The 12,918-nt window shown below is 37.8% G+C and overlaps 1 protein-coding gene across 6 annotated transcripts in view; it reads right to left on the minus strand.

Moving 5' to 3' along the window:
* Nucleotides 1-12,918, minus strand: part of LOC109852136 — a 46,806-nt gene that overhangs the window by 26,637 nt on the left and 7,251 nt on the right. For 3 of the 6 annotated variants that reach the window (XM_020423012.1, XM_020423013.1, XM_020423005.1), the window contains exon 1: nucleotides 12,542-12,628. The exons of 1 other annotated variant lie outside the window; for it this stretch is intronic. The gene's annotated coding sequence lies outside the window, so the exon portion shown is untranslated. Of the gene's footprint in view, nucleotides 1-3,473; nucleotides 3,496-8,767; nucleotides 9,122-12,541; nucleotides 12,629-12,918 lie in introns of those variants that run through there. 2 more of the 6 variants (XM_020423006.1, XM_020423011.1) reach the window with 2 other exon arrangements.

Below are 12,918 nucleotides of genomic sequence, written 5' to 3' on the forward strand. Positions count from 1 at the left end.
GACAAAATAAAAAACACTTGTGTATTGAGACCCGCCTTGTCTTAACATCTACTTGGAAATCCCTTTTACAGGTATAGTAATCGTACAGGGCAAAAGTGCTCTTTCACTTTTTTTTTTTTTTTTGCCAGCCGATGGCACTTGACAGTAAACTTAAGAGATCTACCCTCTTATCCGCCGAATGAAAAGCTCCTTCCTTCATCTTTGCCCTCTGAGATTTTACCGAGCGTAAAATTTTTTGTATTATGCACACGATAACCGGGAAATGAGATTACGCGAAACATAAAACTGCTCACTTATATATTATACAATTCTGTATATACGTACACGACTGTTCTCTGGCTACGCACATTTTTGTCACTTCGCAAGAAATCTACACGGACGAAAATAGAAAAGTTTTTTGCAATTAAAAGAAAGAATCGTAATTATCTTTTTACTTTCTGAACACATATATGATTAACGCGTTATCACCTTGATCAAAGTATACAAGTATGTATATTAAATTTCAACACAATATTAGAACGACACACATTTGCGAGAATCTTTTGTACGCGTTTGGCGCGACCAAAAAAAACTACACGATGTCTCGTGAAAAATGTTTCTGACCGATTTTAGCAGATATCACACACAATCGCAAAAACAATTTATCCCCCCAATGGGATCGTGATATGTCAAAGTGATTGACATCAAATGATGTAGAACAAGGTCATCCAATAACAGAAATAAGCGCTGTAGTGTGTCTTTTTTGTGATGATATATTGCTTCTTATAGTAATATGACAGATCCTGAAAAGCATTAACACACGAGCTGTTTCTCTTCTTCAACAATATCAATAACATGATTTAACCAATTAACAGCATTATGTCGGAATTATCGGAAATTCGCGCGTATCGCAACGCATTTAACAATATCGGTTTGGGTTTACGCGGATTTTTAAACATCGCCGCCGAATATGTGTAGCACCGAACTCGAAATGCGGGTAATTGCGATAATAGCGAACCGTGGGAAATCGAGTGTTTTCGTTTGAGTCTCGGAAATGATTATACACGTCAACAATGGCACTCAGTGCCACGCAAATATGTAAACAACGTGTGTTAGACGCAGTGTGTTAGATGTATGACTATATTGGACCGTATTTGGACATCGAGCGAAGCGAGTGCGCTGCTGTCTGACATATACGAGATCTATCCATCTCTAAAGTCAGTCCCTTAAAGGTGAAGACGCGACAGTTGCGCGGATCAATTTTAGATAAATGTCACACCAAAACCGAACTATATTGCAAAACCGTTGCAATACTTCAGCAAATAAGAAAGAGACAATTAGAAATTTTCGAATAATGCAAGTAAAATTATAAGATAACACAAACGTTTCGAAAGTTAATTAATTAACAAGATATTTTGTAAATATGACGATACAAAAATGCGCATACCACATACACAAGTCGCGTTTCTGACGCACGTGGAAACTGGCAACAAACTCTCTCAACCCACGGCGAGTTCTTGATAAGTAAATAATCGAGTCGGAGTAACGTTAAATAATGGTTTCTGCTTCACGGAGGTAATTCTACCCGCTAGACCTAAATCGAACGTGTCCGCGATAGAGTCGCTGTTACTTGCAAGTTCTAGTCGAGTTCTAGTTCAAAGTTGTTAGCGGAACGATGATGACCAGCAGGGGTTATATTAGTTATAAACCATTGGGATATGTACAAGAAAAATCTCTTACGTTATTGAACATTTCATAGAAAGAGAGAGAGAGAGAGAGAGAGAGAAAAAGAGACACAGAAAATACGAGTAGTCCACTTTCGTTAGAACTTTACAAGCGTGTATCAGTTGACCATCTATTTTCTCGCTAATAATGCAACTGGATACTACAGTTTATCTTATGTAGACGCGAGCAACACACATGCGCGAAATTGTTTCCTAAGTGGCGCAAACCCGTCGTCGGTATGCGAACCGACTGAACTTAATTCAGTCAAGGTTGCAGTTCACCGAGAGTTCATGCGAAAAAGATTTAACATCGACGGTAAATTTTCATAGTTCTGATCTTCTCAGATTAGAGTTTCTCCTCCCTTTCTTTTTAAAGAGCCCAATAACTCTCTGCAACTGACGAAACGACTTCCGTTGGTTTTAACTGTCTCCAGTTCCGAGTTTAATGGAGTGTTAACATAAAAAATCCGAGATATCGAATTAGTTCTGAACGACTTGATATGTTATTTCTGCGGAAAATTTGTGTTTAAATATTTATCCTGCAAACACTTGATAAATTATTCATCACGTAAAAATCAATTTGTGAATTAAATTTAAAATTATAAATAAATAAATTAATTAATTAAATTTACATTATAAATTAAAAAGAACACACAGAGTTTTTTTTCAAGAGATAAGTAAAGATTTCCTTGATAACAATTATGTATTATTTATCGAAATCCCACCCGCGAGAAGAAGATTCGATTGTCTCCTCCAATTCGATTAATTAATTAAATAAGTTTATCGAGTTTTACGAACTCCAGGACTGTGTGTGTGAGAATATTACAGAAAATATTTCTGCTAAAAGCAGAACATCTAAGTAAGACACATCGAAAGCTTTCTTTGAGATTAAACCGGACTCGAGAAATATTATTGACAGCTACGCAAACTCCGATAGAAATCTTATTTACAAAGATCGTAAAATTTTTCGTGAGAATGAACGCGAAATAAATTGAATTTCTGCGAGTGGACGGTTTCATAATTTTAAAGATATTTATATATATTTATTAGTTTATCTTTCTTCTGTATTTGTGTGTGAATTTTACGCAAGATAAATACCAGAAACAATGAAAAGAGAAGAGAGAATATTTTCTTTAATTTTGTTTTTTTTTTCACGAAAATCATTTTTCCGACGTGGAAATGGAGCGAGAGAGTGAGAGAGAAATAGAATAAAATGTATTGTAAAACTACTCTTTTTGCTTGTTATTGCGCTAAAAATATATCCTTTAACCTTTCTCATACTCGTTGATATTGCACATTTGTTGCAATATTTGTCGAAAACACAACATTATTTGTCGTGTTAAATAAACATCACATATGCGTAGTCATTTGAGATATTGATGAACATAGTCCATCATCGATGTTCTTGTTCAATCTTCGTTTTCGGGTTTGTGTTTGGTCTCTCAACGGGAGTTTTCCACTCGCTCGATTAATATAAACATCAAAAATGCTACAACGCAACTGTGACGAAATTATTAGTTTTGTTGTTGACATCAAAAACTATGTATAGGTATATCCGGCGAGCTGTCCGCGTGCTTTTGCGAAATAATAATTACGGTTTATGGCGAAATGACGTATACGGCTTAAATCGGCGTGCTCCTGTCAGACCGGCGGAAAGACGGTTTAATGCTGCAATCTGACATAACATCGTCCTAGTTGTCGCATGCCGGCGTGACATGCAGATACATCGCATCGCGCGCGATACACGAGGTCATATTCACATGTACATACATTCTCCGGTACATAAGTACGCAGTGCGCACAACCCGTCGTCGTCGTCGTCGTCGTCGTCGTCGTCGTCGTTGTCGTCGTCGTCGTCGCCGTCGCCGTCGCCGTCGCCGTCGCCGTCGCCGTTGTCGTCGTCGTCGTCGTTACACATACACGTACAATGTGCGCGACCCTTTTCCTGTAGCTTGAATCGATACTATCGATCGCGACGAAATGTCGTGGAAATGCATCGCGCGGATTAATCCTGGATGAAACGAGCACACAAGATGAACACATCTGAGCGATTTTCAATCTCAGAAGAATCTGGTTTTTTTCTCTTTTTTCGAGAAATTTTTATATGACATGAGATAGGATAACAGATAACCGGAATGATGATCGATATGCGTTTTATCTTTTGGTTTGTTGGGGAAAGAGATTGTCATCGTATCAAATTCGAGTTTATTGGACGCGATGTGACATGACGAAGGGAAAAAGCGCGTGAAAAATAGCGAAAAAGATTATTTGTTATTCGATTCGTTTTAAATTTGACACGATGCAATTTATCGCACGAACGAAATCCACGTAATCTGCGAGCTAAAATCCGTCAGCTTCGACACGAACGCGATCTTTCTGAATTTAAAGTAAACGATCAATTATGCTAATATTATTACACGCACACATACACACACACACAAACACAGTAACGCACGTTCCTACCTGGGGTCTAATGAGCCTTAGGGTGCTAATTCCAAAGTGAATGCAATCGGTAAGCAAACGTCGAGGAATTATGCAAATAGGGAAACCGAAAAGGAAACACGTGTAGGTTGTTAGCAAATTACTTTTATACGTTAGACAAACACCGTCGACAGATCGTAATGAACGCGAATTCGAGTAAATTAATTACATTATTTATGCAGAGTTTTTCGAAGAAATCTCATAAAATTTTTTCATGCTGATTCAATATTCGAGAACAAAATTTTTATTTTTCTAGTAAATTGTAAAATATTAATATACATATATTAATTACATTTATATTATATTCGTTGCATTACTTACACATCTCTCTCTCTCTCGAGAAAAAGAGAGAAACAAGACCGCAACAATGAGATATAAAAAAATGAGAACATTTAACTGACGAGACGCTAACAATAAGACTGCGAGTCGCAATGTCAATGTTACAGCTTTCCGAGCTCTCTCTTTTACGGCCGGCCGTCAAAGTGAGATGTGTCTCGCGCACAAATGTCATTTAGAAGAGAAAATTGTCTGCTTCTCGCGTGTTCAACTTGGAGGCGATAAAATTAAAAATAATATCCGCAAATAAACGAAAACCTCTAAATTGTGTTAAACATTCATCTAAAATTCAAACCATGTTTTTGAATAATGGAGAAGAGCTCCGCCATATTTTGTAATTTCCGTTTTTCCACGCGCGGCAATTACTTTTTTGTTTTTGTTTTGCACGAGAGCAACTAGAAACTTACTTTCTCTCTCCCTCTCTCCTCGGCCTTATCTATGTACAAAACAATACCTAATGTACATAAGGTGTGTATATACGTATAACAACGCGCACACATGTATAACTCACTCTCACGAAACAGGTCAAAGTATTTTGCACGGCTTCAATATATTACAGCGCAGACACGCGATATAAAAAGAAAAAGCCGGTAAAATGGAACGATGCGTAAAAACGCGCATTGAAAACGAATCCGCGAATTTTTTTAAATGTTATATTTTCGCGCGAAATAAAAAAATACGTGCAATAAAACTCGCAAAGCGTGATTGTTTGCGTTTCAACTTTTTCACATTGAGTGTTTTACATGTTCGGGAGAAACGCGCTTCGATGTTTTATTGTATTATTTAATTCTACGCCACACACGAGCGAAGTCAGGGTCATTTTTGATTCTTTAATTAAAACCGCGTTAAAAAACACAATACATTTTGTTGCAAAAGGCAGAACCTGTGCTCTGTGGGTCAATAATGACCCTGAATTTGCTTGGTTGTGTGTTGCTGGGGTAATATTATTTTTTTTAGTCGTGAAGGATACGTGAGCCCTCTCCCCTGTCTCTGTCTCTCTCTCTCTCTCTCTCTCTCTCTTCTGCACTGAGTTTTATAAAATAATATTTAAATAAAAAAAAAATATTTAAGCTATCAAAATACTAAGCTACGAAGACAGTTTAATTTAAGTTTGCGTTGGTTGAAGAATTTCCGCATTCGATCCAATGGACTGTGTCAAGCGTTAATGTCCGAGAATGCGGAATTGCGGTCGCAACTGTGCAAACAATAGACACACGTGTTGTCCAGATTTAGGAACATCTCACATCTATGTTTAAAGATGATCAAACGTCGTCACGCGTGGGTGAATCTGTTGCGACGTTGATTAAAACGTCCTCAATCGTTAAAACGAAACGTAAGTGTGTACTTACTAGTCTCAAATATAGACGCACGTTTAAAATTACACATATCGATGTTATATAATTACCGTAATTACGGCAAAAACGTGCGTATTTCTTTCCAGACCTCCGGATTGTTGTCAAAGCGTCTGTTGCGAGAGCAAATATTTGGAAACGCGTGATGTTATTTGCAACGTCGCGTAAAAAATTAATTGGCATTGAACTTCTCTCGTTTTTTTCATACTTCTATTTTTTTTATTAAAAAAAAAAAAAAAAAAAAAGGGAAGAAGAAAATACACCTGAAGAAGCCTTTGATCATTGGTATGTCAATGCCATATTTAATGACGCGCGGTTATACAATGTAGGCGTATCACTTTTCCCATTATCGATCTGATTCCGCTAACACAATAATGTTGCAAAAACTATTAGGACTATACTTGATTTGATATACTCAATTAATTTGTAATGCAATCGATCGAGATGATATTATTAAGTCACCTTGGTGCTTCACCTTGATAGAAAATATAATTTAAAAAAATGTGCGATGAGAGAAAAAAAAGTGCAAAATGTTCGATCTTGAATTGTCACGAAAAACTGAATGACCGAATGTATGTATATAATTCCATTGTTCCTTAAAACAACTTATTTAACCATTCGCTCCCGGTTTTTAGATCTCTAATAATCCCGTTGCAGTTCGGATATCGCGCGTCTATCTATGGATATTCATGGATATTTAGCGCGCAAATGCCATTTATGCGATCCTCGCGGCAATTTCGCAGAAGCGTGTTCAATTAAATGGCGCGCTTCGTTCATCGCAGCGGCGATCACATAAATGGTTGAAGCATCCTTCGGCGGAGATACCGATACAAATTGAGCCGTAATAAATCGGAAATGCGCCAGCTCTCGCGCGCCCGGAGATGTGCTTTCAATTAGACGCCGTCGAGCAACTGCACTTATCTTACAATTAGCAGAAAAGGAAAAGAAATAGTGATTTGTACGTTTTACATCGGAGATATTTTTATTCCGCGCTGTGCGCATTCAATCGCAATCATGTTTCGCACGCTTCGTTGTTAATAATTTGTGAATTAGAAAAACAAAGAAAGGAGAAACGCGCTTTGTTACGAACGCGATATCGTATTATAGATAAGCAATTCATGTTTGATTTACTCTTATCGGTCGAGAATAAAAAAAAAAAAAAAATTGTAATTTAGGTAAATGACAATCGATATCTATTCCGAGACATGTGCTAAGCGCGAGTTATGATAAATGGCGACGCATTGTGGAAAACGTGTACTACGAAAGCGTCGTACGTTCTCACGGGACTGTGCAAACACGATTTTTGATTGACTTTCGTCTGTGACCTCCGAATGTTTACGTCGGAAATTTTGTGTACAAGAGAGAGAGAAAGAAAAAAATTACAAAAGTAGCTAAATTTACAAATTTAAAATTCTCTCTTTTTCTTTATTTTATTTATATAACGAGTTATTGTTAAAATACACACGCATATACATTCGTAAGAATATGTCGTAAACACACCAAACGAAAAGAACTTTCACATAAAACGCAGCAATCTTTTAATAAATCAAGTAGCGATCACTTTTACGACGGACACATGTTGTATATTACGGATATTAAAAAAAGAAAAGCTTAAATCTCAAATATATCCCAGGACACATTGTAATATACTACACACGAGGCTAAGATTGGCTATTTCTATGGAACTCGATTTAAAGTGGAGGTCGCAACGGAGTGCGGAAGTTTACCTTCGGTGTGACGAAAATCCCGATAGAAAATGGTCCCCTTTGATCTTGCTAACCGAGATTCCACCGAGAGAGAAATGCACAGAGGGAGACGATGAGAGAACGCAAATATTAAGCGATTCAAAGGCGAACACGTCAACCAGAGATCGTAGTAGTAGTTTTTCTCAATCACACACTCAATCATTGTGAATATATCTTCCGATCTGCGAATACAGGTCAGTGAATTCGTTTCGGATATTTTGCGTCGCGTATTGTTTCACCGTGTTCGGTCGTAAAAATTTTTTTCTGGCCATCCTGGCGAGTAATAAAACGTTTCAGACGCAATTGTGCCGAGATGAAAAATCGCGTTTCCCGAATATCCGTTTCTTTTCGTGAATAAAAAAAAAAAAAAAAAAATACAATAAAATTTCTCTCTCTCTCTTTGTAGCGTTGTAAGAATAAGATTATCAATTTTTCGCGTGTGATTGATATATTGTAAAGTAACGGTGTTGCAGTGTATATTCAAAGAAAACAAAGAAGTTTTTATTAGCAGTAATTTTGTAAGAGATAAATATTTTTGTTCTCTAACAAGTTTTGAAATTTGACAAGTTTCAAAGTTTTTTGAAAAACTAACTTTAAAGTAACGTTTGTAATTTAAACAAACAAAGTTTTCTTTTGACGCGTTTTAATTAAATTGCTAATTTATATACGATAATTAAGATAAAATCGTATTAACTCTTGAAAACGAAAATACACATCGCGAATCGTGCGCTAAAGAGAATTTAACGTTTTAAGAAATTTATCTTATTCAACAAAAAAACCTACCTACTGTCGGGGAGTATGAGCTACTTCTCTGAATGTTAAAGGTAAGGATTATGATTGAGTTACAATTTCCAATATCCGCGAATAGATTACTCTATTAATTTCAGAAATATGTTCACTTAAGTATATTCTCCGCGCAGATAAGATTCAATTGATGATTGTGAAATATAGACGGTGTTTTGATTGTGTTACAGCTTGCTCCGCAGAAGCTATTTCTGTATTGTTCGTGTGTGTCTTACAATTCGACTATACATGCCAGTTCCGTGTCATGTGTTTCTTTGTAACTCGATCGTAATTTGACATATGTCATTTCTCTATTCGTATGACAGAACTGTAGAAAATAAAAATTTATATACACACAAGATACGTACTGTAGATGCACGCGTAACAATCCCAACGCACCGCTGCTGTGAAATTTTTTATTTCCCGATCGCTGTTGAATACATCAAATATATATCCAGTATGTATCATCGGATGAGACGAAACTTGACACGAACTGTGCTATTTGAAAAAGATGAAAACTTAGAGAAATTTATCGAAGATATGAAGCAGTCGCTGCACGTCAACGCACATCACGCGGAAAGAAAAACGCTCATGCCGCGCGATAACGCGACGCTCGAACACGATGCGTTTCGATCGTCTTTGCTGCGTAAGAACTCGCGGGATATGTTTTTTATTGAGAGTGCACACACCATGACACCACACACAGATCCGGATAAAAAAGACGCGCGTAACGCCTGATACGGAAGAAGCGCAGCCACTGAACGCCGGGGGGTTGCCGCACGGTAGGCGCCCTCGACACAGCTAGCTCTGTCAGGGTGGGGTGATGACGTAGAGGGAGCCAGGGCCGATTGGTGCTTATGATAGGACCTGTGGCGAAATAGGGTGTCCTCGTTGTTTCCGTTCTGATGATTTTAATTGGCTAATGAACGATTTGCCGCCTATTTCTACAAAGTTTTCGTTCGCCTCAGAGAAAACAGTTTTTTTTTTTTTTAAATCCTAGTTTTACGTTTGTATTAATTTCATCGAAGCAACGGCAGTAGTCGCAGTCAGTTCCAAACTTTGTCCAAACTTTGTAAAGCAATATACAAAACTCTGAAATAAAATCCGATTCGCGTTTTTTTAATGTTTCTCACAGACTTTATCGGCAATGCGGTTATTTCTGCGAGTAAACAATCAGAACACGAAGTATTTTGAGAAAATATCGACTCGTAAGATATATGCGAACTGCAGTATACGGCATATGTATATTTTTTTTACAATCTCGTCGCGTAGTTATCTGTCACACCATCGACTTTTACGTCAAGAATGTTTCGCAACTTTGCTCCGACATGTTTATTCCGCATGCGACAGAACCGCCAAAAAAAAAGAAGATAGAAAAGTTGTCGACTCTGCGGTCTTCATTCGCGAAACTGCTTGTGTGCCACGTTACTCAAGAGAAAAACTACATTGTGTGAACTGAACTTCTAATATGAAACAAAATAACACGCACACATAGTTGCGTGATAAAACTTTTAAAATAATGCGCTTGAATGTTTGTTAACAACAGCACACGTGTATTATTACACGTTGCTCGTTGGTCGTGAAATTGTATAAAAAAAATCTTCGTCAGTCGCATTAAAACACTTCTCATCTATCAAGCAAATTTGCGTGTCGGTGGAGCGCGCATCGTTACGTTCTCGATGTACGAGACGTTATTATATACATATATGTATACACATGATAAACGTTGTCCATTTGCGAATAAGACCGACGTACATAGATGCATTATCAAATTACTTGGCGTCCGATTGTGCCACACAGTTTGCGTGCAAAGTTTTGCCGCGAAAAGTGCACAGAGTTATGTTATAGCGCGGAGGTACACGTTGTGCGGAATTAATGAACTTCCATTAGACTTAATTAATGAATTAATCTTGAGCACAGTTTTGGCGCTTTTTTTTTTTCGAGAGAGCTGTCTCTCTACTTCGGCAAATGTATAATTGATACAATCGCTTCGACATCGCAAAAACTAAATTGCAGAGACCTCGCGCGGAATTAAAAAACTCAGCGCTGAACTTTTACGCCGTACGTGTATTTATTAAAGAAACATAAGCTTCGTCGCAAAGAAATATACTTTTTTTTTACGACTAAAAACACGATAAAACATAACGAACAGGTCGGAACATGGCGACGTAAAAAAAGTAATGTGTACACACATACACGTACCTACGTATTTGTAACTGTGAAAAGTACAGAACATATACTAGTAGTTGATATTGATCTCATAATCTGATCTTAAATATGTAATACGTCTTTTCTTATATATGTAATACGTCAATTAATTTTTTTTGCAACTAATAATATAATTTTCTCAGCAAATGTTAAAATTGAATTTGGAATCAGAGATAACCGATGTGTGCGTGAGAAATCAAATTTAAAAGTAAAGTATCTTTTTAATTTTATTTTTTATTGGGATAACTAGATTACTTCTCACACATTGCTGTGATAAATTTTGCAGCAAGATTGTTTTAGACTTTGTAAATCAATTTTTCCTTTCTTCTCTCTCACATCTCGCCGCATTGAGCGCCGCATTGAGCGAAAACATCTTACAAGCGCGCTTTCTATGCATGACGTCGAATCGTTTATTTCGCATAAGGCAGCGCGATGCATCATGTCGAGAGCGGGACGGTCGTGTTAGACGAGCTCGACTTAATCTTACATGTGCCACGTTCCTTCCCCCGTTCACGTTAATTTAGATATTTCTCATCGTCATCGTCCGGCTCCTCACCGCGCTTCCTCATTTTCCTGTGCCCGCCTCTCTTCTATTTCTTGCTCCTTCTTACGAAACGAGAGAAGAGTGCAAATGACCCCCCCGAGGGCATTTGCGTATTATCGTTCATGCCTTAATCACGAGTTCTCTTACATGTCCATGTAAGAGAGAACACACACACACACACACACACAAGTGGGCGGAGCAGCGACTCACTTTACCTGTATTTGACAGTTTAGTCGTTGAAAAACGAGTACAAAGGACCAAAGGAGAAGACGAACAATGTTCTTGATTTTAACATGAAATCTAATAGCGCAAAAATTTCTGTTCACAAAAGCAATATTTACAAGATTTGCGAAACCGAGCGATTTTAATCGTCAACTAACGCTCTCGCGATGTGTCACAAGAATTTTATAAAAATTGCAGTTCGAATGTTAATGTCATTTTTTTATATCGATGTTTTTTTTCGTGGACATTTCAGTTCACTTCATCAGAGTTTAAGAGCAGCCCCGATACTGCTTTTTGTCAGATGTTTCTTTTTATAACGCCGGGTTGCGGAATGAAGGGAATGAGGGGTGTAATAGAAAAGGATGATGCGGTTTCATCATCCGCGTTTTAATACGAGCTTTTTCTCAAGATTAGAATCCTACAGTTCCTACTTTCGTGTGTAAGAACAACATTTCAAGAAGCGTAACCGGACAATAAGGGTGTTTGCGGTGATTAGTGTCACTACACATCCCTGTATCAAGTCGCTTTACGACTCTATTAAAGCGACCGGTTTCAAGAACGTTTTCACGCCGCAGTCGCGTTGCCTATTTTTCCCCCTCGCATCTACTCGAGGCTATTTTAATAATACTGTTAAATGCGCCTTGAAAAGTAAAACTATTTTTAATACCTATACACACATACATACACACACATACACACAGTCTTCCCTGTAGGCGTGTGTAATGAACAAATAATTAGTCGCAACTACGCGTTTGTTTCTTCAGTGAATTGTACTGCGCAACATCCCAATGACCGGACATTTAAAGAAATAATTATTAGACGTGTAAAAATATTAAACATAACAATTCTTTAAGTATCTTTTAAAATATGTTTTTTTTTTTTTTATATTTGTTTCGAACTTTACATATGAAAACGCTTTGGGTAATTATTTCTTTAAACTGTCTATAATCATTTTGGGATACTTAATTTATTACTGAATATATATGGGAGTTTTTTTAAAGCAAAATTACGGTTATTTTCAGCAATATATCTTAATAGTTCGCGCTTATATATTAGCGGTACAATGGAATATTCTAAATATTCCCGCGCGTATTCTGGTATCTCGCACCAATTGCACGCCCCCAACCAATCCACACGCTCGCTCTCCCCGAGTCTCTGTGTAACTTACCTGGCCGGTTCCCCTGACGGAGGCCCTGACGGAGATGTGAGTTTAAAGGGGCCGCGGCAAATAGTGGAGGCCTCGGTTTCGCGTGTGCCCCGACGCGGAAAGCCGGTTAGTCGGTCTCAATCCGCCGTGGTGTTCGCGTTGAAGTATTTTCTTCGAGCGGCAAGAAGAGTTTCTTCTCGTCGACATCTGAAAAGTCGACACGGAACATTGAGAAAGCTGAGATCAGAAAAATTGAAAAGACTTGGTCCCGAGATAGCGTAAACACGCTCGCTGTGCCGTGTTTGTCTGTTAAGCTACATCATTTTCGGCGCGCATCTCGCCGAGCGGAAAGTTCTTTTGTTTCGGTGCACAATAATTTTGGGGGTGTTACATATATT

The sequence above is a fragment of the Pseudomyrmex gracilis genome, unplaced genomic scaffold, assembly GCF_002006095.1.
Source record: "Pseudomyrmex gracilis isolate BER0280 unplaced genomic scaffold, ASM200609v1 scaffold_24, whole genome shotgun sequence".
NCBI lineage: Eukaryota > Metazoa > Arthropoda > Insecta > Hymenoptera > Formicidae > Pseudomyrmex > Pseudomyrmex gracilis.